Source organism: Pseudophryne corroboree, unplaced genomic scaffold (genome assembly GCF_028390025.1).
Source record: "Pseudophryne corroboree isolate aPseCor3 unplaced genomic scaffold, aPseCor3.hap2 scaffold_1389, whole genome shotgun sequence".
Classification (NCBI taxonomy): Eukaryota; Metazoa; Chordata; class Amphibia; order Anura; family Myobatrachidae; genus Pseudophryne; species Pseudophryne corroboree.
The window spans coordinates 97,720-123,786 of record NW_026968016.1 but is presented as its reverse complement, the minus strand read 5'-3'; the positions used below and the strand labels follow the sequence as shown (position 1 = coordinate 123,786).

The 26,067-nt window shown below is 46.5% G+C and overlaps 17 non-coding genes and 1 pseudogene across 17 annotated transcripts; 7 read left to right on the top strand and 11 right to left on the bottom strand.

The window, feature by feature from the left end:
- Nucleotides 1-5,538: 5,538 nt before the first annotated feature.
- On the bottom strand, nt 5,539-5,701 carry LOC134995431 (U1 spliceosomal RNA). The gene has a single exon (XR_010198214.1). It is a non-coding gene; the product is annotated as a U1 spliceosomal RNA (small nuclear RNA).
- Nucleotides 5,702-5,845: 144 nt separating this feature from the next.
- On the top strand, nt 5,846-5,961 carry LOC134995411 (U5 spliceosomal RNA). The gene has a single exon (XR_010198194.1). It is a non-coding gene; the product is annotated as a U5 spliceosomal RNA (small nuclear RNA).
- A 270-nt stretch (nt 5,962-6,231) lies between these two features.
- LOC134995421 (U5 spliceosomal RNA) lies at nt 6,232-6,347 on the top strand. The gene has a single exon (XR_010198204.1). It is a non-coding gene; the product is annotated as a U5 spliceosomal RNA (small nuclear RNA).
- A 286-nt stretch (nt 6,348-6,633) lies between these two features.
- LOC134995404 (U5 spliceosomal RNA) lies at nt 6,634-6,749 on the top strand. Its single transcript, XR_010198187.1, has one exon. It is a non-coding gene; the product is annotated as a U5 spliceosomal RNA (small nuclear RNA).
- Nucleotides 6,750-7,024: 275 nt separating this feature from the next.
- LOC134995425 (U5 spliceosomal RNA) lies at nt 7,025-7,140 on the top strand. Its single transcript, XR_010198208.1, has one exon. It is a non-coding gene; the product is annotated as a U5 spliceosomal RNA (small nuclear RNA).
- A 6,628-nt stretch (nt 7,141-13,768) lies between these two features.
- LOC134995436 (U1 spliceosomal RNA) lies at nt 13,769-13,932 on the bottom strand. The gene has a single exon (XR_010198219.1). It is a non-coding gene; the product is annotated as a U1 spliceosomal RNA (small nuclear RNA).
- A 671-nt stretch (nt 13,933-14,603) lies between these two features.
- Nucleotides 14,604-14,766, bottom strand: LOC134995397 (U1 spliceosomal RNA). The gene has a single exon (XR_010198182.1). It is a non-coding gene; the product is annotated as a U1 spliceosomal RNA (small nuclear RNA).
- Nucleotides 14,767-14,918: 152 nt separating this feature from the next.
- Nucleotides 14,919-15,082, bottom strand: LOC134995446 (U1 spliceosomal RNA). The gene has a single exon (XR_010198229.1). It is a non-coding gene; the product is annotated as a U1 spliceosomal RNA (small nuclear RNA).
- Nucleotides 15,083-15,750: 668 nt separating this feature from the next.
- Nucleotides 15,751-15,914, bottom strand: LOC134995469 (U1 spliceosomal RNA). The gene has a single exon (XR_010198249.1). It is a non-coding gene; the product is annotated as a U1 spliceosomal RNA (small nuclear RNA).
- A 152-nt stretch (nt 15,915-16,066) lies between these two features.
- LOC134995435 (U1 spliceosomal RNA) lies at nt 16,067-16,230 on the bottom strand. The gene has a single exon (XR_010198218.1). It is a non-coding gene; the product is annotated as a U1 spliceosomal RNA (small nuclear RNA).
- A 670-nt stretch (nt 16,231-16,900) lies between these two features.
- On the bottom strand, nt 16,901-17,063 carry LOC134995473 (U1 spliceosomal RNA). Its single transcript, XR_010198252.1, has one exon. It is a non-coding gene; the product is annotated as a U1 spliceosomal RNA (small nuclear RNA).
- Nucleotides 17,064-17,215: 152 nt separating this feature from the next.
- LOC134995433 (U1 spliceosomal RNA) lies at nt 17,216-17,379 on the bottom strand. The gene has a single exon (XR_010198216.1). It is a non-coding gene; the product is annotated as a U1 spliceosomal RNA (small nuclear RNA).
- A 702-nt stretch (nt 17,380-18,081) lies between these two features.
- Nucleotides 18,082-18,216, bottom strand: LOC134995391 (U1 spliceosomal RNA; annotated as a pseudogene).
- Nucleotides 18,217-18,368: 152 nt separating this feature from the next.
- On the bottom strand, nt 18,369-18,532 carry LOC134995448 (U1 spliceosomal RNA). The gene has a single exon (XR_010198231.1). It is a non-coding gene; the product is annotated as a U1 spliceosomal RNA (small nuclear RNA).
- A 2,361-nt stretch (nt 18,533-20,893) lies between these two features.
- Nucleotides 20,894-21,049, top strand: LOC134995401 (U1 spliceosomal RNA). Its single transcript, XR_010198184.1, has one exon. It is a non-coding gene; the product is annotated as a U1 spliceosomal RNA (small nuclear RNA).
- A 674-nt stretch (nt 21,050-21,723) lies between these two features.
- Nucleotides 21,724-21,887, top strand: LOC134995455 (U1 spliceosomal RNA). The gene has a single exon (XR_010198237.1). It is a non-coding gene; the product is annotated as a U1 spliceosomal RNA (small nuclear RNA).
- Nucleotides 21,888-22,039: 152 nt separating this feature from the next.
- On the top strand, nt 22,040-22,202 carry LOC134995389 (U1 spliceosomal RNA). Its single transcript, XR_010198177.1, has one exon. It is a non-coding gene; the product is annotated as a U1 spliceosomal RNA (small nuclear RNA).
- Nucleotides 22,203-25,506: 3,304 nt separating this feature from the next.
- LOC134995438 (U1 spliceosomal RNA) lies at nt 25,507-25,670 on the bottom strand. The gene has a single exon (XR_010198221.1). It is a non-coding gene; the product is annotated as a U1 spliceosomal RNA (small nuclear RNA).
- Nucleotides 25,671-26,067: the final 397 nt, after the last annotated feature.

Genomic DNA, 26,067 nt, shown 5'->3' with positions numbered 1-26,067 from the left:
CTCATTGTGGAATCTGGACCACTAAGGGTTATTATATATATAGCACATGGAATTGCCACATCTCCCTATATGATAATTTCATTACACTGTAACATAATAAGAATTAACTCTTTAACAGTGTAAATAGAGAGTAATGAATCTCTGACACATGGAATATATTATTTCTTAGATGAATTGGATAAACCATTATGACAGACACTTTGCTTCCTAATAAGAATTGAGGTGGCTATACCTCTAAGGAAAGCATTATTGCCTACGCCTAGATCAGATTAAATAAGATCTGGCTGAATATATGAAGGAAGGTTGCTATTTATATGAGAATTGGAATTGCTATATTCCTTAAGGCAACCCCACCGATTGATATATGTTGTCAATTAAGTATATCTGAACGGCTATATCTGGACCAGATTTAATAAGATCTGGCTGATTATATGAAGGAGGGCTGCTATTTATATTGGAATTGCCATATTCCTTAAGGCAACCGCACCTGTTGGTATATCTCGCCAATTAACTATATCTAAACAGCTAAATTAAAGCTATTCATCATTTTTTTAGTTTGGATATTAATAAATATGATCTTTCCATGATGCATAGAGATTTCCCTATCAAGTGATTCCTTATCCGATATAGAAAGCTATCCCCCTGTGGTATTAAATTTAGGAATATAGTCTTAGGGGACACAGAGAAATAAGTGATCCCCATCTACCTAAGCACCCCACAAATTGGAGGTTAGCTTACCGGTTATACTCAATCACCCCCACAAATTCGCCAATGGGGATGGCTTCCCGGGAGGTAACCCCTATTGAGTGAAGGGAGTATATAGGATACGACCCAGTGGTACCTGACGACATAGATACTAACAGCTATTTAATAACATTACGCTAGAAAGTGATTATTAGCAACATATATATCTATATAAACAACCCCGCCAGGGTTGTGCCTTCAAAAATAATCACACACGGACACGCTTTTTAAACCTTTTTTTCACATCTCTTTATTCTTCTTATGCACATGTATGTTAGTTCTGTGATTTTAACCTTTATGTTTCACTGCAGTTTGGGATAATAATATTAATATTTATCCAATTTTAATACATACTTAATAAAGGTTATATTTTATGATTCATTCATTCTGTCCAGTGCGTCAACAGTGCAGATTTCTTCTTGTTTTTTCTCCCAAATTCTATAACAATGACAGTAAATGTTGTTTCTTTTCAAACAGAACTTTCTTGACCATGCTACTTGCTTGAAAGATCTGGGAGCACATGGAAAACAGTACAAACCATGCAGTATCACAAGAGCCTTTATTTGATCTTTCATGAAGATAGAGCAGAATTGAGGACACGTCAACAATTTCTGCCGAAGGTGGTTCATCTTTCCACATGGTGCCTTTGGCCACTGACACCTTCGTTGAGTCAAAGTCTCTGGCTGTGGTCAGAACTTTGAAAATTTATGTCACCAGAACGGTTCAGATTAGGAAAACAGAGGCTCTGTTTGTCCTGTATGCTCCCAACAGGATTGGGTGTCCTGCTTCCATGTAGACCATTATGCGCTGGATCTGTGGTAAGATTCAGCATGCTCATTCCATGGCAGGATTGCCGTTACTGAATTAGGTGAAGACCCATTCTACTAGAAAGGTGGGTTCATCCTGGGCAGCTGGTCGGGGAGTCTCGGCATTGCAACTTTGCCGAGCAGCTATTTAGTAAACACTTTTGCTAAGTTTTACAAGTTTGATACCTTGGCTGATGATAACCTCAAGTTGGGTCATTCGGTGCTGCAGAGTCGTACGCACTCTCCCACCCGTTCAAGAGCTTTGGTATAACCCCATGGTTCTTAATGTGACCCCAGCATCCTCTAGGTCGTATGAGAAAATAGGATTTTAATACCTACCGGTAAATCCTTTTCTCTTAGTCCGTAGAGGATGCTGGGCACCCGTCCCAGTCCATACTGTGTCTGCAGTTATTACTTGTGGTTATACACATGTTATGTTATGGTTCTGGTCAGCTTTTTGCTGCAATTGTTCATGCCGTTGGCTTGTGTTCTGTTGAATGCCACGTTCTGCGGCATGCTTAAGGTGTGAGCTGGTAAGATGCTCACCTTAGTTTAACAATAAATCCTTTCCTCGAAATGTCCGTCTCCCTGGGCACAGTTCCTATAACTGGAGTCTGGAGGAGGGGCATAGAGGGAGGAGCCAGTTCACACCCTTTGAAAGTCTTAAAGTGCCCATGTCTCTTGCGGATCCCGTCTATACCCCATGGTTCTTAATGTGACCCCAGCATCCTCTACGGACTAAGAGAAAAGGATGCCCTTGCGCACTATCCTGACTTCTCCTCCCGTCTGCTTACTTTGTGCCTTCCAACGCACAATGCGAACTACAGGTGGTGCTGCAGGGCCCACACCCTTTTACTTGCCTTACAGAACAGCTCTGGAGCTGTTACAGTGCCCAGCTGCTGCAAGAAATCAGCTTGAATGCTTCAGGGGATGGGGCATGGCCAACATGAGCCCCACACCAAAGGAGGGTGGGGGTGTTTAATGCGAACTAGGGGTCATCCAAGCACCGCAAAAGGCCGCCATGCCCTGCATGCCCCTTTTCTCTTTTCATATGCAGATGAGGGTTCCAGCCAACTTTGGCCCACATCTTGGATGACATCACCGTATGCAAATCCGTCTTCTGCAGACCTTCCCCCAGGAATGCTTGTACTAGTTGTTGCATATGGTTTGATATTTGATGGTGCTTCAATATTAGGCAGCCTTCCACCCTCCCATGTTCATCTGAACAGATGTGGTCTCCCTGCAGTTGTTGTCCCCAGACGAGAGTTCCCTTGTGCGTCCTCAGTTGAATCTCCTTAACTTGACGGGGGAGGGGCTGCCCGAGCAGCCACCCTCCCCAGCCCTATCCCAACTCATACTTATTTTGCATATGAGATCTCTTGATCATGAAGATTGTTCTCACAGGGTGAGGTTCATCCATTATATTTTAAAATAGGAAGGTACAAATTACATATTTGAATTGCATCTATGTGCTGGATTCAAATGTCCCCCCCCCCCCCCCTTCCTTTCTCAATTGTGCCCGTCAGCAGCTATTCTAAGGTTGCTGCCAATGGGTGTGACACATTAATTTCTTCTGTGGGGTACACTGGACTCCACAAGGATTCACATTGGGGTGTAGAGTAGGATCTTGATCTGAGGCACCAACCGGCTCAAAGCTTTTGACTGTTCCCAAGATGCTCAGCGCATCCTCCTCTATAACCCCGCTTCCATGAACAGGGAGCTCAGTTTGTAGTTGGTGCCTTCAGTAGCAGGCCACTTAACAGGGGCCTGCCTCAGGCAGCCTATTCTTAGCTATTAATTTTGACAAGAAAAGAAGAACTTGTTTTATGAGAATCTACAAGGGCTGCAGCAGGCTAGGTCTAATAGACATCTTTACTGCAGCTTCATCACTCCCAGCGGCGCTGTATACTCCCGTGCCCTGGTTGCTGGGTCACTGCAGCGGAGGCTCCAGTTTCTTCCTAAGGTCAGTCACACACACACCGCCCTTCCGGATCACGAGGCCGCTGATGAAGGGGAGCGTGGCCGTAGGGGGTGGACCGTGTGCGCACTGGCGTGGACACTGATTACTGGGCAGCCGCTCCACTAGCCACCAGGTACAGTTAAGGAGCACAGGTCTGGGAGTTTTACTCCTATATTAACCCAATTTTGTACTGCCCGCAGCGCATTGTGATAGGTAATAGGGCCTGATTCAGGTTGGAATGCAATCACAATAAGCGATCCAACTGCAAAAATTGCTAACAGCATACGCATGTGCCTGCATTTTCTGCAGCACCCCGCAGAGAATGCGATCGCCTCTGCCTGTCAATCGGGGCGGGGGGGGGAGAGGGGGGTCAGCAACACTCCATTTCCAAGTCAGGGATGGAGCGGTGCGGGGGCAAGGCTTCAAAATGGGGTCTGCAACGGAGGAGACACAGGGGGCGTGGTCACAGCGGCTGTATGACATCACATTCAGCCGCTGTGATCACAAAAATGGTGGCGGCTTCCTGCGCGCACATACAGTCTGCACCAGCAGGAGGCTACACCATTTTTTATGATCACGCTGAACTGCAGTGCGACTGCAATTACAGCATGGTCAAGAATGGAGGCGTCATGCTGGGTGGCCATGCCCTGTCACTGTGCAGGAGCCAGCACCGCACACACACTAGTCCCCGGGTGCAGCCCCCAACCCCCGGGACACCCGGAGCAACAAAATGTAGATTCAGGCCACCAGGCCACGCCCCTACCTATGAAACCATGCCTCCTTTTTACCATTGCGCTGCTTATCTGCGCGCACTGCATTACAATCTCCTTCGCCACCTCTCTGGGTGTCACCAGTGATAGTGACACCTCTGCCATGCTTGTAGCAGCTGGTCCTAAGATCTACGCCTCAAGCCCTGAGTGTTTGCCCTTGTGACTTGTTGATCATCATAGCGAAGCAGATGCTTACAGAAAACTGCAGGGGCTTAGATTGAAAATAAAAAAATTGATGGGTATAAGGTAGAGAGGAGCGGGTTCGGTTCTCCGAGAACCGAATTCCCGATGAACTCCACGTGGTTTACACTGGTCCGAGGCAGGCTCGGTTGTTCCCGCCTGACTCGGAAAACCTGAACAAGGGAAAATGTCATCATCCCGCTGTCGGATTCTCTCGAGATTCGGATTCCATATAAAGAGCTGCGCGTTGCCGCCATTTTTACTCGTGCATTGAAGAGAGAGCGGAGAGGACGTGGCTATGTTCTCTCAGTGGAAATCTCAATATCAGTGCTCAGTATCAGTGGTTACTTATTGCTGCTCAGTAATACTAGTAGTGTGTCTCTCCTGCTCAGTGTCAGTTCTCAGTAGTATCCTCATCAGTGCTCAGTATCACTGCTCATTGTCTTGTGCTGCATTGTGGTGCTCAGCATACTACAGTACATTACTAATAGTCCAGTGCTGCATCTTGCTGCTCAGTGTCAGTTCTAGTATCCTCATCAGTGCTCACTATCACTGCTCATTACATTGTGGTGTTCTGTATACTACAGTAACATAGTAATATAGTAACATATAGTAACATAGTTTTTGAGGTTGAATAGAGGCAAATTGCCCATCGTGTTCAACCTGTTTTAAGTTGTGATGATTCTACATACTTGCTGAATAATGTTTTATGACTAGTTAGCTACTATAACTCATGTTACCCCCGGATTAACCATGTTGATATTTTAAGTATTATAACCTTAGATAGCTTTTTCATTCAGAAATGTATCCATTCCTTTTTTAAATCCAATTACAGAGTCCGCCATTACCACCTTCCCTGGCAGGGAATTCCACATCCTGATTGCCCTAACAGTGAAGATCATAGTATCTCACCTGGCAGGTAAGTAGGAGTTGGGCTAGAGCTGTGGAGGATTGCTGCTCGGGCACCCCCTGTCAAGTGAAGGAGATCCAACTGAGGCAGCACAAGGGAACTCTCGAAAGAAGAACAAGGCTAGAGGAAGATCTGAGACAAAGAAATCTGACTTTTACCAGAGCTGACCAGAGGAAAGCACAAACACAGTCCCCCACTACCACAAATAATGCAGTCGAGTTTCCCACATTGGGGAAATCACAGGGGTCAGCATACCCAGAATGCAATGAATGAACCTCACCCTGGGAGAACAATCTTCATGACCATGGTATCTCCTATGCAAAATAAGTATGATTTGGGATAGGGCTGGGGAGGGCCGCTGCTCAGGCACATCTCTGTCAAGTAAAGGAGATTCAACTGAGGCAGCACAAGGGAACTCTCATCTGGGGACAACAACTGCAGGGAGAACACATATTTTCAGATGAAAATCTTGGTCATGCTCTGGCTTCTCTTCAGAACGAACAAATCTTTCGCCTTTTACTAAAGATTTCCGTGGAGAGGAGCAAAACTGAGTTTTACCTCAATTTTTGCATGCCCCATCTTTTTGGATTTTCTTTTATCGGTTTAAAGATAGAATGAGTGTGCTTTAATGAAAGCTCATTTGCATAGAAATTACAGTAAATGTTTGTTTCTTTTCAAACAGAACTTTCTTGACCATGCTACTTGCTTGAAAGATCTGGGAGCACATGGAATACAGTACAAACCATGCTTATAGCAAGGAGAAGCCAGGTGAGAAATCTGCTTTCTTTCAAATTGGGCGCTCACTTTGATCTGAATGAGGACTGCTGGCATGGCACTCAGGCGACAGGTGGAATCTTGGTCATGCTCTGGTTTCTCTTCAGAATGAACAAATCTTTCGCCATTTATTAAAGATTTCCGTGGAGAGGAGCAAAACTGAGTTTTATCTCAATTTTTGCATGCCCCATATTATTGGGGTTTCTTTTATCAGTTTAAGGACAGATTGAGTGTGCTTTCTTGTTGGCTTTAATGTAAGTTTATTTGTATAACAATGACAGTAAATGTCTGTTTCTTTTCAAACAGAACTTTCTTGACCATGCTACTTGCTTGAAAGATCTGGGAGCACATGGAAAAGAGTACAAACCATGCTTATAGCAAGGGGAAGCCTGGTGAGAAATCTGCTTTCTTTCTTTCAAATTGGGTGCTCACTTTGAGCTGAATGAGGACTGCTGGCATGGCACTCAGGCGACAGGTGGAATCTTGGTCATGCTCTGGTTTCTCTTCAGAACGAACAAATCTTTCGCCTTTTACTAAAGATTTCCGTGGAGAGGAGCAAAACTGAGTTTTATCTCAAATTTTGCATTCCCCATCTTATTGGGGTTTTATTTTATCTGTTTAAAGATAGAACGAGTGTGCTTTAATGTAAGCTCATTTGCATAGAAATGACAGTAAATGTTTGTTTCTTTTCAAACAGAACTTTCTTGACTATACTAATTGCTTGAAAGATCTGGGAACACATGGAAAAGAGTACAAACCATGTTTATAGCTAGGGGAAGCCTGGTGAGAAATCTGCTATCTTTCTTTCAAATTGGGTGCTCACTTTGAGCTCAATGAGAACTGCTGGCATGGCACTCAGGCGACAGGTGGAATCTTGGTCATGCTCTGGTTTCTCTTCAGAACTAACAAATATTTCGCCTTTTATTAAAGATTTCCGTGGAGAGGAGCAAAACTGAGTTTTATCTCAATTTTTGCATGCCCCATATTATTGGGGTTTCTTTTATCAGTTTAAAGACAGAACGAGTGTGCTTTCTTGTTAGCTTTAATGTAAGTTGCCATAGATGCAGTGAAACACACGTGTAGGGCACGGCGTGTCCGCGTGTATTTGACTCATGTGAAATGTTATAAAACAAAAATATATGATTATGATGTTAGCTGTTAGTCTCCACTAATAGGGAATAGAAGCTGAGCTATAAGAAAGGAATACACTAGATATGATGTCACTTAGCAGATACAATGTCTAAAGTGCATACAGATAGCTACTAATAACTCTTGATAAGAAAGTATATCAGTGTGGGTATATTTATATGATGGGATATTGGGACTAGTGAATATATATCACTCCTGCTGTCCAGATTGGCAATAACCAGACAATTATGATAAGAGTAGAGATGTCACATGGGCTGCTATAGATATTAATTTAATGCTGTATGTGTCATTTGTTACAAATTGATACATTTTCTATGAGTCAGCCTAGCAGCTGCATGTTCTAACAGAACACTATCCTCACACAGAATCTGCTAACCTTGAGATAACTAAATGACAGTGTGTAACAGTCTCTTTACTATAAGACTGTTACAAAGTAATATATATATTTGAAGTCAGTCTAGCAGCTGTGTGTTCCAGCAGTTTATAAGACAAAGAAAATCTCCTATTGTGGAATCTAGACACATGGGACTGCTGGCCTGTGTCATACTATTTCTATGTAATACCAGTAACATGTATATAACTGTTACATAATTGTTACAAATGGATAAATCTTTGAGTCAGCCTAGCAGCTGCATGTCCTAACAGGACACCATAAATCCTTTACAGTGTAACAAATTGATTGGTAACACTTAAAGGCTGGAGAGCAGTTATATGCCTTACTAGCATACTCAATATACCACATTATTACACCAGTTACCACGATTATTGACAGCGCATTTGATATATTATATTACCCTCACACTGAGTCTGTTTACCTTTAGATAACTAAGTGACCGAATATGTAACAGTTTCTCTATCATAAGACTGTTACAAAGTGAGATAGATATATTTGGAAGTCAGTCAAACAGCTGTGTGTTTCAGCGGTTTATAAGAAAATTCCTCATTGTGGAATCTGGACCACTAAGGGTTATTATATATATAGCACATGGAATTGCCACATCTCCCTATATGATAATTTCATTACACTGTAACATAATAAGAATTAACTCTTTAACAGTGTAAATAGAGAGTAATGAATCTCTGACACATGGAATATATTATTTCTTAGATGAATTGGATAAACCATTATGACAGACACTTTGCTTCCTAATAAGAATTGAGGTGGCTATACCTCTAAGGAAAGCATTATTGCCTACGCCTAGATCAGATTAAATAAGATCTGGCTGAATATATGAAGGAAGGTTGCTATTTATATGAGAATTGGAATTGCTATATTCCTTAAGGCAACCCCACCGATTGATATATGTTGTCAATTAAGTATATCTGAACGGCTATATCTGGACCAGATTTAATAAGATCTGGCTGATTATATGAAGGAGGGCTGCTATTTATATTGGAATTGCCATATTCCTTAAGGCAACCGCACCTGTTGGTATATCTCGCCAATTAACTATATCTAAACAGCTAAATTAAAGCTATTCATCATTTTTTTTAGTTTGGATATTAATAAATATGATCTTTCCATGATGCATAGAGATTTCCCTATCAAGTGATTCCTTATCCGATATAGAAAGCTATCCCCCTGTGGTATTGAATTTAGGAATATAGTCTTAGGGGACACAGAGAAATAAGTGATCCCCATCTACCTAAGCACCCCACAAATTGGAGGTTAGCTTACCGGTTATACTCAATCACCCCCACAAATTCGCCAATGGGGATGGCTTCCCGGGAGGTAACCCCTATTGAGTGAAGGGAGTATATAGGATACGACCCAGTGGTACCTGACGACATAGATACTAACAGCTATTTAATAACATTACGCTAGAAAGTGATTATTAGCAACATATATATCTATATAAACAACCCCGCCAGGGTTGTGCCTTCAAAAATAATCACACACGGACACGCTTTTTAAACCTTTTTTTCACATCTCTTTATTCTTCTTATGCACATGTATGTTAGTTCTGTGATTTTAACCTTTATGTTTCACTGCAGTTTGGGATAATAATATTAATATTTATCCAATTTTAATACATACTTAATAAAGGTTATATTTTATGATTCATTCATTCTGTCCAGTGCGTCAACAGTGCAGATTTCTTCTTGTTTTTTCTCCCAAATTCTATAACAATGACAGTAAATGTTGTTTCTTTTCAAACAGAACTTTCTTGACCATGCTACTTGCTTGAAAGATCTGGGAGCACATGGAAAACAGTACAAACCATGCAGTATCACAAGAGCCTTTATTTGATCTTTCATGAAGATAGAGCAGAATTGAGGACACGTCAACAATTTCTGCCGAAGGTGGTTCATCTTTCCACATGGTGCCTTTGGCCACTGACACCTTCGTTGAGTCAAAGTCTCTGGCTGTGGTCAGAACTTTGAAAATTTATGTCACCAGAACGGTTCAGATTAGGAAAACAGAGGCTCTGTTTGTCCTGTATGCTCCCAACAGGATTGGGTGTCCTGCTTCCATGTAGACCATTATGCGCTGGATCTGTGGTAAGATTCAGCATGCTCATTCCATGGCAGGATTGCCGTTACTGAATTAGGTGAAGACCCATTCTACTAGAAAGGTGGGTTCATCCTGGGCAGCTGGTCGGGGAGTCTCGGCATTGCAACTTTGCCGAGCAGCTATTTAGTAAACACTTTTGCTAAGTTTTACAAGTTTGATACCTTGGCTGATGATAACCTCAAGTTGGGTCATTCGGTGCTGCAGAGTCGTACGCACTCTCCCACCCGTTCAAGAGCTTTGGTATAACCCCATGGTTCTTAATGTGACCCCAGCATCCTCTAGGTCGTATGAGAAAATAGGATTTTAATACCTACCGGTAAATCCTTTTCTCTTAGTCCGTAGAGGATGCTGGGCACCCGTCCCAGTCCATACTGTGTCTGCAGTTATTACTTGTGGTTATACACATGTTATGTTATGGTTCTGGTCAGCTTTTTGCTGCAATTGTTCATGCCGTTGGCTTGTGTTCTGTTGAATGCCACGTTCTGCGGCATGCTTAAGGTGTGAGCTGGTAAGATGCTCACCTTAGTTTAACAATAAATCCTTTCCTCGAAATGTCCGTCTCCCTGGGCACAGTTCCTATAACTGGAGTCTGGAGGAGGGGCATAGAGGGAGGAGCCAGTTCACACCCTTTGAAAGTCTTACAGTGCCCATGTCTCTTGCGGATCCCGTCTATACCCCATGGTTCTTAATGTGACCCCAGCATCCTCTACGGACTAAGAGAAAAGGATGCCCTTGCGCACTATCCTGACTTCTCCTCCCGTCTGCTTACTTTGTGCCTTCCAACGCACAATGCGTACTACAGGTGGTGCTGCAGGGCCCACACCCTTTTACTTGCCTTACAGAACAGCTCTGGAGCTGTTACAGTGCCCAGCTGCTGCAAGAAATCAGCTTGAATGCTTCAGGGGATGGGGCATGGCCAACATGAGCCCCACACCAAAGGAGGGTGGGGGTGTTTAATGCGAACTAGGGGTCATCCAAGCACCGCAAAAGGCCGCCATGCCCTGCATGCCCCTTTTCTCTTTTCATATGCAGATGAGGGTTCCAGCCAACTTTGGCCCACATCTTGGATGACATCACCGTATGCAAATCCGTCTTCTGCAGACCTTCCCCCAGGAATGCTTGTACTAGTTGTTGCATATGGTTTGATATTTGATGGTGCTTCAATATTAGGCAGCCTTCCACCCTCCCATGTTCATCTGAACAGATGTGGTCTCCCTGCAGTTGTTGTCCCCAGACGAGAGTTCCCTTGTGCGTCCTCAGTTGAATCTCCTTAACTTGACGGGGGAGGGGCTGCCCGAGCAGCCACCCTCCCCAGCCCTATCCCAACTCATACTTATTTTGCATATGAGATCTCTTGATCATGAAGATTGTTCTCACAAGGTGAGGTTCATCCATTATATTTTAAAATAGGAAGGTACAAATTACATATTTGAATTGCATCTATGTGCTGGATTCAAATGTCCCCCCCCCCCCTTCCTTTCTCAATTGTGCCCGTCAGCAGCTATTCTAAGGTTGCTGCCAATGGGTGTGACACATTAATTTCTTCTGTGGGGTACACTGGACTCCACAAGGATTCACATTGGGGTGTAGAGTAGGATCTTGATCTGAGGCACCAACCGGCTCAAAGCTTTTGACTGTTCCCAAGATGCTCAGCGCATCCTCCTCTATAACCCCGCTTCCATGAACAGGGAGCTCAGTTTGTAGTTGGTGCCTTCAGTAGCAGGCCACTTAACAGGGGCCTGCCTCAGGCAGCCTATTCTTAGCTATTAATTTTGACAAGAAAAGAAGAACTTGTTTTATGAGAATCTACAAGGGCTGCAGCAGGCTAGGTCTAATAGACATCTTTACTGCAGCTTCATCACTCCCAGCGGCGCTGTATACTCCCGTGCCCTGGTTGCTGGGTCACTGCAGCGGAGGCTCCAGTTTCTTCCTAAGGTCAGTCACACACACACCGCCCTTCCGGATCACGAGGCCGCTGATGAAGGGGAGCGTGGCCGTAGGGGGTGGACCGTGTGCGCACTGGCGTGGACACTGATTACTGGGCAGCCGCTCCACTAGCCACCAGGTACAGTTAAGGAGCACAGGTCTGGGAGTTTTACTCCTATATTAACCCAATTTTGTACTGCCCGCAGCGCATTGTGATAGGTAATAGGGCCTGATTCAGGTTGGAATGCAATCACAATAAGCGATCCAACTGCAAAAATTGCTAACAGCATACGCATGTGCCTGCATTTTCTGCGGCACCCCGCAGAGAATGCGATCGCCTCTGCCTGTCAATCGGGGCGGGGGGGGGGAGAGGGGGGTCAGCAACACTCCATTTCCAAGTCAGGGATGGAGCGGTGCGGGGGCAAGGCTTCAAAATGGGGTCTGCAACGGAGGAGACACAGGGGGCGTGGTCACAGCGGCTGTATGACATCACATTCAGCCGCTGTGATCACAAAAATGGTGGCGGCTTCCTGCGCGCACATACAGTCTGCACCAGCAGGAGGCTACACCATTTTTTATGATCACGCTGAACTGCAGTGCGACTGCAATTACAGCATGGTCAAGAATGGAGGCGTCATGCTGGGTGGCCATGCCCTGTCACTGTGCAGGAGCCAGCACCGCACACACACTAGTCCCCGGGTGCAGCCCCCAACCCCCGGGACACCCGGAGCAACAAAATGTAGATTCAGGCCACCAGGCCACGCCCCTACCTATGAAACCATGCCTCCTTTTTACCATTGCGCTGCTTATCTGCGCGCACTGCATTACAATCTCCTTCGCCACCTCTCTGGGTGTCACCAGTGATAGTGACACCTCTGCCATGCTTGTAGCAGCTGGTCCTAAGATCTACGCCTCAGCCCTGAGTGTTTGCCCTTGTGACTTGTTGATCATCATAGCGAAGCAGATGCTTACAGAAAACTGCAGGGGCTTAGATTGAAAATAAAAAAATTGATGGGTATAAGGTAGAGAGGAGCGGGTTCGGTTCTCCGAGAACCGAATTCCCGACGAACTCCACGTGGTTTACACTGGTCCGAAGCAGGCTCGGTTGTTCCCGCCTGACTCGGAAAACCTGAACAAGGGAAAATGTCATCATCCCGCTGTCGGATTCTCTCGAGATTCGGATTCCATATAAAGAGCTGCGCGTTGCCGCCATTTTTACTCGTGCATTGAAGAGAGAGCGGAGAGGACGTGGCTATGTTCTCTCAGTGGAAATCTCAATATCAGTGCTCAGTATCAGTGGTTACTTATTGCTGCTCAGTAATACTAGTAGTGTGTCTCTCCTGCTCAGTGTCAGTTCTCAGTAGTATCCTCATCAGTGCTCAGTATCACTGCTCATTGTCTTGTGCTGCATTGTGGTGCTCAGCATACTACAGTACATTACTAATAGTCCAGTGCTGCATCTTGCTGCTCAGTGTCAGTTCTAGTATCCTCATCAGTGCTCACTATCACTGCTCATTACATTGTGGTGTTCTGTATACTACAGTAACATAGTAATATAGTAACATATAGTAACATAGTTTTTGAGGTTGAATAGAGGCAAATTGCCCATCGTGTTCAACCTGTTTTAAGTTGTGATGATTCTACATACTTGCTGAATAATGTTTTATGACTAGTTAGCTACTATAACTCATGTTACCCCCGGATTAACCATGTTGATATTTTAAGTATTATAACCTTGGATAGCTTTTTCATTCAGAAATGTATCCATTCCTTTTTTAAATCCAATTACAGAGTCCGCCATTACCACCTTCCCTGGCAGGGAATTCCACATCCTGATTGCCCTAACAGTGAACATCATAGTATCTCACCTGGCAGGTAAGTAGGAGTTGGGCTAGAGCTGTGGAGGATTGCTGCTCGGGCACCCCCTGTCAAGTGAAGGAGATCCAACTGAGGCAGCACAAGGGAACTCTCGAAAGAAGAACAAGGCTAGAGGAAGATCTGAGACAAAGAAATCTGACTTTTACCAGAGCTGACCAGAGGAAAGCACAAACGCAGTCCCCCACTACCACAAATAATGCAGTCGAGTTTCCCACATTTGGGGAAATCACAGGGGTCAGCATACCCAGAGTGCAATGAATGAACCTCACCCTGGGAGAACAATCTTCATGACCATGGTATCTCCTATGCAAAATAAGTATGATTTGGGATAGGGCTGGGGAGGGCCGCTGCTCAGGCACATCTCTGTCAAGTAAAGGAGATTCAACTGAGGCAACACAAGGGAACTCTCATCTGGGGACAACAACTGCAGGGAGAACACATATTTTCAGATGAACATGGGAGGGCAGAAGGCTGCCTAACACTGAAGCACCCCCAAACAACAAACCAAATGCAACTACTAGTGCAAGCATTCCTGGGGGAAGGCCTGCAGCAGATGGATTTGCATATGGTGATGTCATCCAAGCAGTGGGTCAAAGTTGGCTTCAACCCTCGTCTGCATATGAAAATAAAAAAGGGGTGTGCAGGGCATGGCGGCCTTTTGCGGCGCTTGGATGACCCCTAGTTTGCATTAAACACCTCCACCTTCCTTCGGTGTGGGGCTCATGTTGGCTATGCCCCAGCCCCTGAAGCATTCAAGCTGATTTCTTGCAGCAGCTGGGCACTGTAACAGCTCCAGAGCTGCTCTGTAAAGCAAGTAAAAGGGTGTGGGCCCTGCAGCACTACCTGTAGTTTGCATTGTGCGTTGGAAGGCACAAAGTAAGCAGACGGGAGAAGTCAGGATAGTGCACAAGGGCATAGAAGGGAGCGGCTCAAGAAAAGAGAAGTGGAAACAGACAGCAAACTAGGCTGGAGAGAGACCTGAGACAAAGAGATTTGAATTATACGAGAGCCGACCAGAGGAAACACAAATTATGTAATCAAGTGTCCCACATTTGGGGAAATCGTAGGAGCAGCACACCCAGAGTGCATTGGGTGAGCCTTGCCCTGGGAGAAGCACCTTCCTGATCATAGTATCTCACCTGGCAGGTAAGTAGGAGTTGGGCTAGAGCTGGGGAGGGTCGCTGTTCGGGCACCCCCCTGTCAAGTGAAGGAGATCCAACTGAGGCAGCACAAGGAAACTCTCGAAAAAAGAACAAGGCTAGAGGAAGATCTGAGACAAAGAAATCTGACTTTTACCAGAGCTGACCAGAGGAAAGCACAAACACAGTCCCCCACTACCACAAATAATGCAGTCGAGTTTCCCACATTTGGGGAAATGACAGGGGTCAGCATACCCAGAATGCAATGAATGAACCTCACCCTGGGAGAACAATCTTCATGACAATGGTATCTCCTATGCAAAATAAGTATGATTTGGGATAGGGCTGGGGAGGGCCGCTGCTCAGGCACATCTCTGTCAAGTAAAGGAGATTCAACTGAGGCAGCACAAGGGAACTCTCATCTGGGGACAACAACTGCAGGGAGAACACATATTTTCAGATGAACATGGGAGAGCAGAAGGCTGCCTAATACTGAAGCACCCCCAAACAACAAACCAAATGCAACAACTAGTACAAGCATTCCTGGGAAAAGGTCTGCAGAAGACGGATTTGCATACGGTGATGTCATCCAAGCAGTGGGCCAAAGTTGGCTGGAACCCTCATCTGCATATGAAAAGAGAAAAGGGGTATGCAGGGCATGGCGGCCTTTTGCGGCGCTTGGATGACCCTTAGTTCGCATTAAACACCTCCACCCTCCGTCGGTGTGGGGCTCATGTTGGCTATGCCCCAGCCCCTGAAGCATTCAAGCTGATTTCTTGCAGCAGCTGGGCACTGTAACAGCTCCAGAGCTGCTCTGTAAGGCAAGTAAAAGGGTGTTGGCCCTGCAGCACTACCTGTAGTTTGCATTGTGCGTTGGAAGGCACAAAGTAAGCAGACAGGAGAAGTCAGGAGAGTGCACAAGGGCAAGGGCAGGGGCTCAAGAAAAGAGAAGTGGAAACAGACAGCAAACTAGGCTGGAGAGAGACCTGAGACAAAGAGATCTGAATTATACGAGTAGCCGACCAGAGGAAACACAAATTATGTAGTCAAGTGTCCCACATTTGGGGAAATCGTAGGAGCAGCACACCCAGAGTGCAATGGGTGAGCCTTGCCCTGGGAGAAGCACCTTCCTGATCATAGTATCTCACCTGGCAGGTAAGTAGGAGTTGGGCTAGAGCTGGGGAGGGTCGCTGCTCGGGCACCCCCCTGTCAAGTGAAGGAAATCCAACTGAGGCAGCACAAGGAAACTCTCAAAAAAAGAACAAGGCTAGAGGAAGATCTGAGACAAAGAAATCTGACTTTTACCAGAGCTGACCAGAGGAAAGCACAAACACAGTCCCCCACTACCACAAATAATGCAGTCGAGTTTCCCACATTTGGGGAAATCACAGGGGTCAGCATACCCAGAATGCAATGAATGAACCTCACCCTGGAAGAACAATCTTCATGACCATGGTATCTCCTATGCAAAATAAGTATGATTTGGGATAGGGCTGGGGAGGGCCGCTGCTCAGGCACATCTCTGTCAAGTAAAGGAGATTCAACTGAGGCAGCACAAGAGAACTCTCATCTGGGGACAACAACTGCAGGGAGAACACATATTTTCAGATGAACATGGGAGAGCAGAAGGCTGCCTAATACTGAAGCACCCCAAACAACAAACCAAATGCAACAACTAGTACAAGCATTCCTGGGGGAAGGTCTGCAGAAGACGTATTTGCATACGGTGATGTCATCCAAGCAGTGGGCCAAAGTTGGCTGGAACCCTCATCTGCATATGAAAAGAGAAAAGGGGTATGCAGGGCATGGCGGCCTTTTGCGGCGCTTGGATGACCCTTAGTTCGCATTAAACACCTCCACCCTCCGTCGGTGTGGGGCTCATGTTGGCTATGCCCCAGCCCCTGAAGCATTCAAGCTGATTTCTTGCAGCAGCTGGGCACTGTAACAGCTCCAGAGCTGCTCTGAAAGGCAAGTAAAAGGGTGTGGGCCCTGCAGCACTACCTGTAGTTTGCATTGTGCGTTGGAAGGCACAAAGTAAGCAGACAGGAGAAGTCAGGAGAGTGCACAAGGGCATAGAAGGCAGCGGCTCAAGAAAAGAGAAGTGGAAACAGACAGCAAACTAGGCTGGAGAGAGACCTGAGACAAAGAGATCTGAATTATACGAGAGCCGACCAGGGGAAACACAAATTATGCAGTCAAGTTTCCCACATTTGGGGAAATCGCAGGAGCAGCACACCCAGAGTGCAATGGGTGAGCCTTGCCCTGGGAGAAGCACCTTCATGATCATAGTATCTCACCTGGCAGTTATGTAGGAGTTGGGCTAGAGCTGGGGAGGGTCGCTGCTCGGGTACCCCCCTGTCAAGTGAAGGAGATCAAACTGAGGCAGCACAATGGAACTCTCGAAAGAAGAACAAGGCTAGAGGAAGATCTGAGACAAAGAAATCTGACTTTTACCAGAGCTGACCAGAGGAAAACACAAACACAGTCCCCCACTACCACAAATAATGCAGTTGAGTTTCCCACATTTGGGGAAATCACAGGGGTCAGCATACCCAGAATGCAATGAATGAACCTCACCCTGGGAGAACAATCTTTATGACCATGGTATCTCCTATGCAAAATAAGTATGATTTGGGATAGGGCTGGGGAGGGCCGCTGCTCAGGCACATCTCTGTCAAGTAAAGGAGATTCAACTGAGGCAGCACAAGGGAACTCTCATCTGGGGACAACAACTGCCGGGAGAACACATATTTTCAGATGAACATGGGAGGGCAGAAGGCTGCCTAATACTGAAGCACCCCCAAACAACAAACCAAATGCAACAACTAGTACAAGCATTCCTGGGGGAAGGTCTGCAGAAGACGGATTTGCATACAGTGATGTCATCCAAGCAGTGGGCCAAAGTTGGCTGGAACCCTCATCTGCATATGAAAAGAGAAAAGGGGTATGCAGGGCATGGCGGCCTTTTGCGGCGCTTGGATGACCCTTAGTTCGCATTAAACACCCCCACCCTACTTCGGTGTGGGGCTCATGTTGGCCATGCCCCAGCCCCTGAAGCATTCAAGCTGATTTCTTGCAGCAGCTTGGCACTGTAACAGCTCCAGAGCTGCTCTGTAAGGCAAGTAAAAGGGTGTGGGCCCTGCAGCACTACCTGTAGTTTGCATTGTGCATCGGAAGGCACAAAGTAAGCAGACAGGAGGAGAAGTCAGGATAGTGCACAAGGGTGTAGAAGGGAGGGGCTCAAGAAAAAAGAAGTGGAAACAGACAGCAAACTAGGCTGGAGAGAGACCTGAGACAAAGAGATCTGAATTATATGAGAGCCGACTAGGGGAAACACAAATTATGCAATCAAGTTTCCCATATTTGGGGAAATCGCAGGGGCAGCACACCCAGAGTGCAATGGGTGAGCCTTGCCCTGGGAGAAGCAACTTCATGATCATAGTATCTCACCTGGCAGGTAAGTAGGAGTTGGGCTAGAGCTGGGGAGGGTCGCTGCTCGGGCACCCCCCTGTCAAGTGAAGGAGATCCAACTGAGGCAGCACAAGGGAACTCTTGAAAGAAGAACAAGGCTAGAGGAAGATCTGAGACAAAGAAATCTGACTTTTACCAGAGCTGACCAGAGGAAAGCACAAACACAGTCCCCCACTACCACAAATAATGCAGTTGAGTTTCCCACATTTGGGGAAATCACAGAGGTCAGCATACCCAGAACGCAATGAATGAACCTAACCCTGGGAGAACAATCTTCATGACCATGGTATATCCTATGCAAAATAAGTATGATTTGGGATAGGGCTGGGGAGGGCCGCTGCTCAGGCACATCTCTGTCAAGTAAAGGAGATTCAACTGAGGCAGCACAAGGGAACTCTCATCTGGGGACAACAACTGCAGGGAGAACACATATTTTCAGATGAACATGGGAGGGCAGAAGGCTGCCTAATACTGAAGCACCCCCAAACAACAAACCAAATGCAACAACTAGTGCAAGCATTCCTGGGGGAAGGCCTGCCGCAGATGGATTTGCATATGGTGATGTCATCCAAGCAGTGGGTCAAAGTTGGCTTCAACCCTCGTCTGCATATGAAAAGAGAAAAGGGGCATGCAGGGCATGGTGGCCTTTTGCGGCGCTTGGCTGACCCCTAGTTTGCATTAAACACCTCCACCCTCCGTCGGTGTGGGGCTCATGTTGGCTATGCCCCAGCCCCTGAAGCATTCAAGCTGATTTCTTGCTGCAGCTGGGCACTGTAACAGCTCCAGAGCTGCTCTGTAAGGCAAGTAAAAGGGTGTGGGCCCTGCAGCACTACCTGTAGTTTGCATTGTGCGTTGGAAGGCACAAAGTAAGCAGACAGGAGAAGTCTGGAGAGTGCACAAGGGCATAGAAGGCAGCGGCTCAAGAAAAGAGAAGTGGAAACAGACAGCAAACTAGGCTGGAGAGAGACCTGAGACAAAGAGATCTGAATTATACGAGAGCCGACCAGGGGAAACACAAATTATGCAGTCAAGTTTCCCACAGGAGTATATAGGATACGACCCAGTGGTACCTGACGACATAGATACTAACAGCTATTTAATAACATTACGCTAGAAAGTGATTATTAGCAACATATATATCTATATAAACAACCCCGCCAGGGTTGTGCCTTCAAAAATAATCACACACGGACACGCTTTTTAAACCTTTTTTTCACATCTCTTTATTCTTCTTATGCACATGTATGTTAGTTCTGTGATTTTAACCTTTATGTTTCACTGCAGTTTGGGATAATAATATTAATATTTATCCAATTTTAATACATACTTAATAAAGGTTATATTTTTTGATTCATTCATTCTGTCCAGTGCGTCAACAGTGCAGATTTCTTCTTGTTTTTTCTCCCAAATTCTATAACAATGACAGTAAATGTTGTTTCTTTTCAAACAGAACTTTCTTGACCATGCTTCTTGCTTGAAAGATCTGGGAGCACATGGAAAACAGTACAAACCATGCAGTATCACAAGAGCCTTTATTTGATATTTCATGAAGATAGAGCAGAATTGAGGACACGTCAACTATTTCTGCCGAAGGTGGTTCATCTCTCCACATGGTGCCTTTGGCCACTGACACCTTCGTTGAGTCAAAGTCTCTGGCTGTGGTCAGAACTTTGAAAATTTATGTCACCAGAACGGTTCAGATTAGGAAAACAGAGGCTCTGTTTGTCCTGTATGCTCCCAACAGGATTGGGTGTCCTGCTTCCATGTAGACAATTATGTGCTGGATCTGTGGTAAGATTCAGCATGCTCATTCCACGGCAGGATTGCCGTTACTGAATTAGGTGAAGACCCATTCTACTAGAAAGGTGGGTTCATCCTGGGCAGCTGGTCGGGGAGTCTCGGCATTGCAACTTTGCCGAGCAGCTATTTAGTAAACACTTTTGCTAAGTTTTACAAGTTTTAGAGTAAAGGAGATTCAACTGAGGCAGCACAAGGGAACTCTCATCTGGGGACAACAACTGCAGTGAGAACACATATTTTCAGATGAACATGGGAGGGCAGAAGGCTGCCTAATACTGAAGCACCCCCAAACAACAAACCAAATGCAACAACTAGTACAAGCATTCCTGGGGGAAGGTCTGCAGAAGACGGATATGCATATAGTGATGTCATCCAAGCAGTGGGCCAAAGTTGGCTGGAACCCTCATCTGCATATGAAAAGAGAAAAGGGGTATGCAGGGCATGGCGGCCTTTTGCGGCGCTTGGATGACCCTTAGTTCGCATTAAACACCCCCACCCTCCTTCGGTGTGGGGCTCATGTTGGCCATGCCCCAGCCCCTGAAGCATTCAAGCTGATTTCTTGCAGCAGCTTGGCACTGTAACAGCTCCAGAGCTGCTCTGTAAGGCAAGTAAAAGGGTGTGGGCCCTGCAGCACTACCTGTAGTTTGCATTGTGCATTGGAAGGCACAAAGTAAGCAGACAGGAGGAGAAGTCAGGATAGTCCACAAGGGTATAGAAGGGAGGGGCTCAAGAAAAAAGAAGTGGAAACAGACAGCAAACTAGGCTGGAGAGAGACCTGAGACAAAGAGATCTGAATTATATGAGAGCCGACCAGGGGAAACACAAATTATGCAGTCAAGTTTCCCACATTTGGGGAAATCACAGGGGCAGCACACCCAGGTGAGATACTATAATCAGGAAGGTGCTTCTCCCAGGGCAAGGCTCACCCATTGCACACTGGGTGTGCTGCTCCTACGATTTCCCCAAATGTGGGACACTTGACTGCATAATTTGTGTTTCCTCTGGTCGGCTCTCGTATAATTCAGATCTCTTTGTCTCAGGTCTCTCTCCAGCCTAGTTTGCTCTCTGTTTCCACTTCTTTTTTCTTGAGCCCCTCCCTTCTATACCCTTGTGGACTATCCTGACTTCTCCTCCCGTCTGCTTACTTTGTGCCTTCCAATGCACAATGCAAACTACAGGTAGTGCTGCAGGGCCCACACCCTTTTACTTGCCTTACAGAGCAGCTCTGGAGCTGTTACAGTGCCCAGCTGCTGCAAGAAATCAGCTTGAATGCTTCATGGGATGGGGCATGGCCAACATGAGCCCCACACCAAAGGAGGGTGGGGGTGTTTAATGCGATCTAGGGGTCATCCAAGCACCGCAAAAGGCCGCCATGCCCTGCACGCCCCTTTTCTCTTTTCATATGCAGATGAGGGTTGAAGCCAACTTTGACCCACTGCTTGGATAACATCACCATATGCAAATCCATCTGCTGCAGGCCTTCCCCCAGGAATGCTTGCACTAGTTGTTGCATTTGGTTTGTTGTTTGGGGGTGCTTCAGTATTAGGCAGCCTTCTGCCCTCCCATGTTCATCTGAAAATATGTGTTCTCCCTGCAGTTGTTGTCCCCATATGAGAGTTCCCTTGTGCTGCCTCAGTTGAATCTCCTTTACTTGACAGAGATGTGCCTGAGCAGCGGCCCTCCCCAGCCCTATCCCAAATCATACTTATTTTGCATAGGAGACACCATGGTCATGAAAATTGTTCACCCAGGGTGAGGTTCATTCATTGCATTCTGGGTATGCTGACCCCTGTGATTTACCCAAATGTGGGAAACTCGCCTGCATTATTTGTGGTAGTTGGGGACTGTGTTTGTGTTTTCCGCTGGTCAGCTCTGGTAAAAGTCAGATTTCTTTGTCTCAGATCTTCCTCTAGCCTTGTTCTTCTTTCGAGAGTTCCATTGTGCTGCCTCAGTTGGATCTCCTTCACTTGACAGGGGGGTGCCCGAGCAGCGACCCTCCCCAGCTCTAGCCCAACTCCTACTTACCTGCCAGGTGAGATACTATGATCTTGAAGGTGCTTCTCCCAGGGCAAGGCTCAACCATTGCACTCTGGGTGTGCTGCCCCTGCGATTTCCCCAAATATGGGAAACTTGACTGCATAATTTGTGTTTCCCCTGGTCGGCTCTCGTATAATTCAGATCTCTTTGTCTCAGGTCTCTCTCCAGCCTAGTTTGCTGTCTGTTTCCACTTCTCTTTTCTTGAGCCGCTCCCTTCTATGCCCTTGCGCACTATCCTGACTTCTCCCGTCTGCTTACTTTGTGCCTTCCAACGCACAATGCGAACTACAGGTAGTGCTGCAGGGCCCACACCCTTTTATTTGCCTTACAGAGCAGCTCTGGAGCTGTTACAGTGCCCAGCTGCTGCAAGAAATCAGCTTGAATGCTTCAGGGGCTGGGGCATAGCCAACATGAGCCCCACACCGAAGGAGGGTGGAGGTGTTTAATGCGAACTAGGGGTCATCCAAGCGCCGCAAAAGGCCGCCATGCCCTGCATAACCCTTTTCTATGTTCATATGCAGATGAGGGTTCCAGCCAACTTTGGCCCACTGCTTGGATGACATCACCGTATGCAAATTCGTCTCCTGCAGACCTTCCCCCAGGAATGCTTGTACTAGTTATTGCATATGGTTTGATATTTGATGGTGCTTCAGTATTAGGCAGCCTTCCGCCCTCCCATGTTCATCTGAAAAAATGTGGTCTCCCTGCAGTTGTTGTCCCCAGACGAGAGTTCCCTTGTGCTTCCTCAGTTGAATCTCCTTAACTTGACGGGGGAGGGGCTTGCCCGAGCAGCCACCCTCCCCAGCCCTATCCCAACTCATACTTATTTTGCATATGAGATCTCTATATCATGAAGATTGTTATCACAGGGTGAAGTTCATCCATTATATTTTAAAATAGGAAGGTTCAAATTACATATTTGAATTGCATCTATGTGCTGGATTCAAATGTCCCCCCCCCCTTCCTTTCTCAATTGTGCCCGTCAGCAGCTATTCTAAGGTTGCTGCCAATGGGTGTGACACATTAATTTCTTCTGTGGGGTACACTGGACTCCACAAGGATTCACATTGGGGTGTAGAGTAGGATCTTGATCTGAGGCACCAACCGGCTCAAAGCTTTTGACTGTTCCCAAGATGCTCAGCGCATTCTCCTCTATAACCCCGCTTCCATGAACAGGGAGCTCAGTTTGTAGTTGGTGCCTTCAGTAGCAGGCCACTTAACAGGGGCCTGCCTCAGGCAGCCTATTCTTAGCTATTAATTTTGACAAGAAAATAAGAACTTTTTTTATGAGAATCTACAAGGGCTGCAGCAGGCTAGGTCTAATAGACATCTTTACTGCAGCTTCATCACTCCCAGCGGCGCTGTATACTCCCGTGCCCTGGTTGCTGGGTCACTGCAGCGGAGGCTCCGGTTTCTTCCTAAGGTCAGTCACACACGCACCGCCCTTCCGGATCACGAGGCCGCTGATGAAGGGGAGCGTGGCCGTAGGGGGTGGACCGTGTGCGCACTGGCGTGGACACTGATTACTGGGCAGCCGCTCCACGAGCCACCAGGTACAGTTAAGGAGCACAGGTCTGGGGTTTTTTCTCCCATATTAAACCAATTTTGTACTGCCCGCAGCGCATTGTGATAGGTAATAGGGCCTGATTCAGGTTGGATTGCAATCACAGTAAGCGATCCAACTGCAAAAATTGCTAAGAGCATACGCATGTGCCTGCATTTTCTGCGGCACCCCGCAGAGAATGCGATCGCCTCTGCCTGTCAATCGGGGCAGGGGGGGAGAGGGGGGTCAGCAACACTCCATTTCCAAGTCAGGGATGGAGCGGTGCGGGGGCAAGGCTTCAAAATGGGGTCTGCAACGGAGGAGACACAGGGGGCGTGGTCACAGCGGCTGTATGACATCACATTCAGCCGCTGTGATCACAAAAATGGTGGCGGCTTCCTGCGCGCACATACAGTCTGCACCAGCAGGAGGCTACACCATTTTTTATGATCACGCTGAACTGCAGTGCGACTGCAATTACAGATTGGTCAAGAAGGGAGGCGTCATGCTGGGTGGCCATGTCCTGTCACTGTGCAGGAGCCAGCACCGCTCACACACTAGTCCCCGGGTGCAGCCCCCAACCCCCGGGACACCCGGAGCAACAAAATGTAGATTCAGGCCACCAGGCCACGCCCCTACCTATGAAACCATGCCTCCTTTTTACCATTGCGCTGCTTATCTGCGCGCACTGCATTACAATCTCCTTCGCCACCTCTCTGGGTGTCACCAGTGATAGTGACACCTCTGCCATGCTTGTAGCAGCTGGTCCTAAGATCTACGCCTCAAGCCCTGAGTGTTTGCCCTTGTGACTTGTTGATCATCATAGCGAAGCAGATGCTTACAGAAAACTGCAGGGGCTTAGATTGAAAATAAAAAAATATATGGGTATAAGGTAGAGAGGAGCGGGTTCGGTTCTCCGAGAACCGAATTCCCCACGAACTCCACGTGGTTTACACTGGTCCGAGGCAGGCTCGGTTGTTCCCGCCTGACTCGGAAAACCTGAACAAGGGAAAATGTCATCATCCCGCTGTCGGATTCTCGCGAGATTCGGATTTCATATAAAGAGCTGCGCGTTGCCGCCATTTTTACTCGTGCATTGAAGAGGGAGCGGAGAGGACGTGGCTATGTTCTCTCAGTGGAAATCTCAATATCAGTGCTCAGTATCAGTGGTTACTTATTGCTGCTCAGTAATACTAGTAGTGTGTCTCTCCTGCTCAGTGTCAGTTCTCAGTAGTATCCTCATCAGTGCTCAGTATCACTGCTCATTGTCTTGTGCTGCATTGTGGTGCTCAGCATACTACAGTACATTACTAATAGTCCAGTGCTGCATCTTGCTGCTCAGTGTCAGTTCTAGTATCCTCATCAGTGCTCACTATCACTGCTCATTACATTGTGGTGTTCTGTATACTACAGTAACATAGTAATATAGTAACATATAGTAATATAGTTTTTGAGGTTGAAAAGAGGCAAATTGCCCATCGTGTTCAACCTGTTTTAAGTTGTGATGATTCTACATACTTGCTGAATAATGTTTTATGACTAGTTAACTACTACAACTCATGTTACCCCCGGATTAACCATGTTGATATTTTAAGTATTATAACCTTGGATAGCTTTTTCATTCAGAAATGTATCCATTCCTTTTTTAAATCCAATTACAGAGTCCGCCATTACCACCTTCCCTGGCAGGGAATTCCACATCCTGATTGCCCTAACAGTGAAGATCATAGTATCTCACCTGGCAGGTAAGTAGGAGTTGGGCTAGAGCTGTGGAGGATTGCTGCTTGGGCACCCCCTGTCAAGTGAAGGAGATCCAACTGAGGCAGCACAAGGGAACTCTCGAAAGAAGAACAAGGCTAGAGGAAGATCTGAGACAAAGAAATCTGACTTTTACCAGAGCTGACCAGAGGAAAGCACAAACACAGTCCCCCACTACCACAAATAATGCAGTCGAGTTTCCCACATTTGGGGAAATCACAGGGGTCAGCATACCCAGAATGCAATGAATGAACCTCACCCTGGGAGAACAATCTTCATGACCAAGGTATCTCCTATGCAAAATAAGTATGATTTGGGATAGGGCTGGGGAGGGCCGCTGCTCAGGCACATCTCTGTCAAGTAAAGGAGATTCAACTGAGGCAGCACAAGGGAACTCTCATCTGGGGACAACAACTGCAGGGAGAACACATATTTTCAGATGAACATGGGAGGGCAGAAGGCTGCCTAAAACTGAAGCACCCCCAAACAACGAACCAAATGCAACTACTAGTGCAAGCATTCCTGGGGGAAGGCCTGCAGCAGATGGATTTGCATATGGTGATGTCATCCAAGCAGTGGGTCAAAGTTGGCTTCAACCCTCGTCTGCATATGAAAAGAAAAAAGGGGTGTGCAGGGCATGGCGGCCTTTTGCGGCGCTTGGATGACCCCTAGTTCGCATTAAACACCTCCACCCTCCTTCGGTGTGG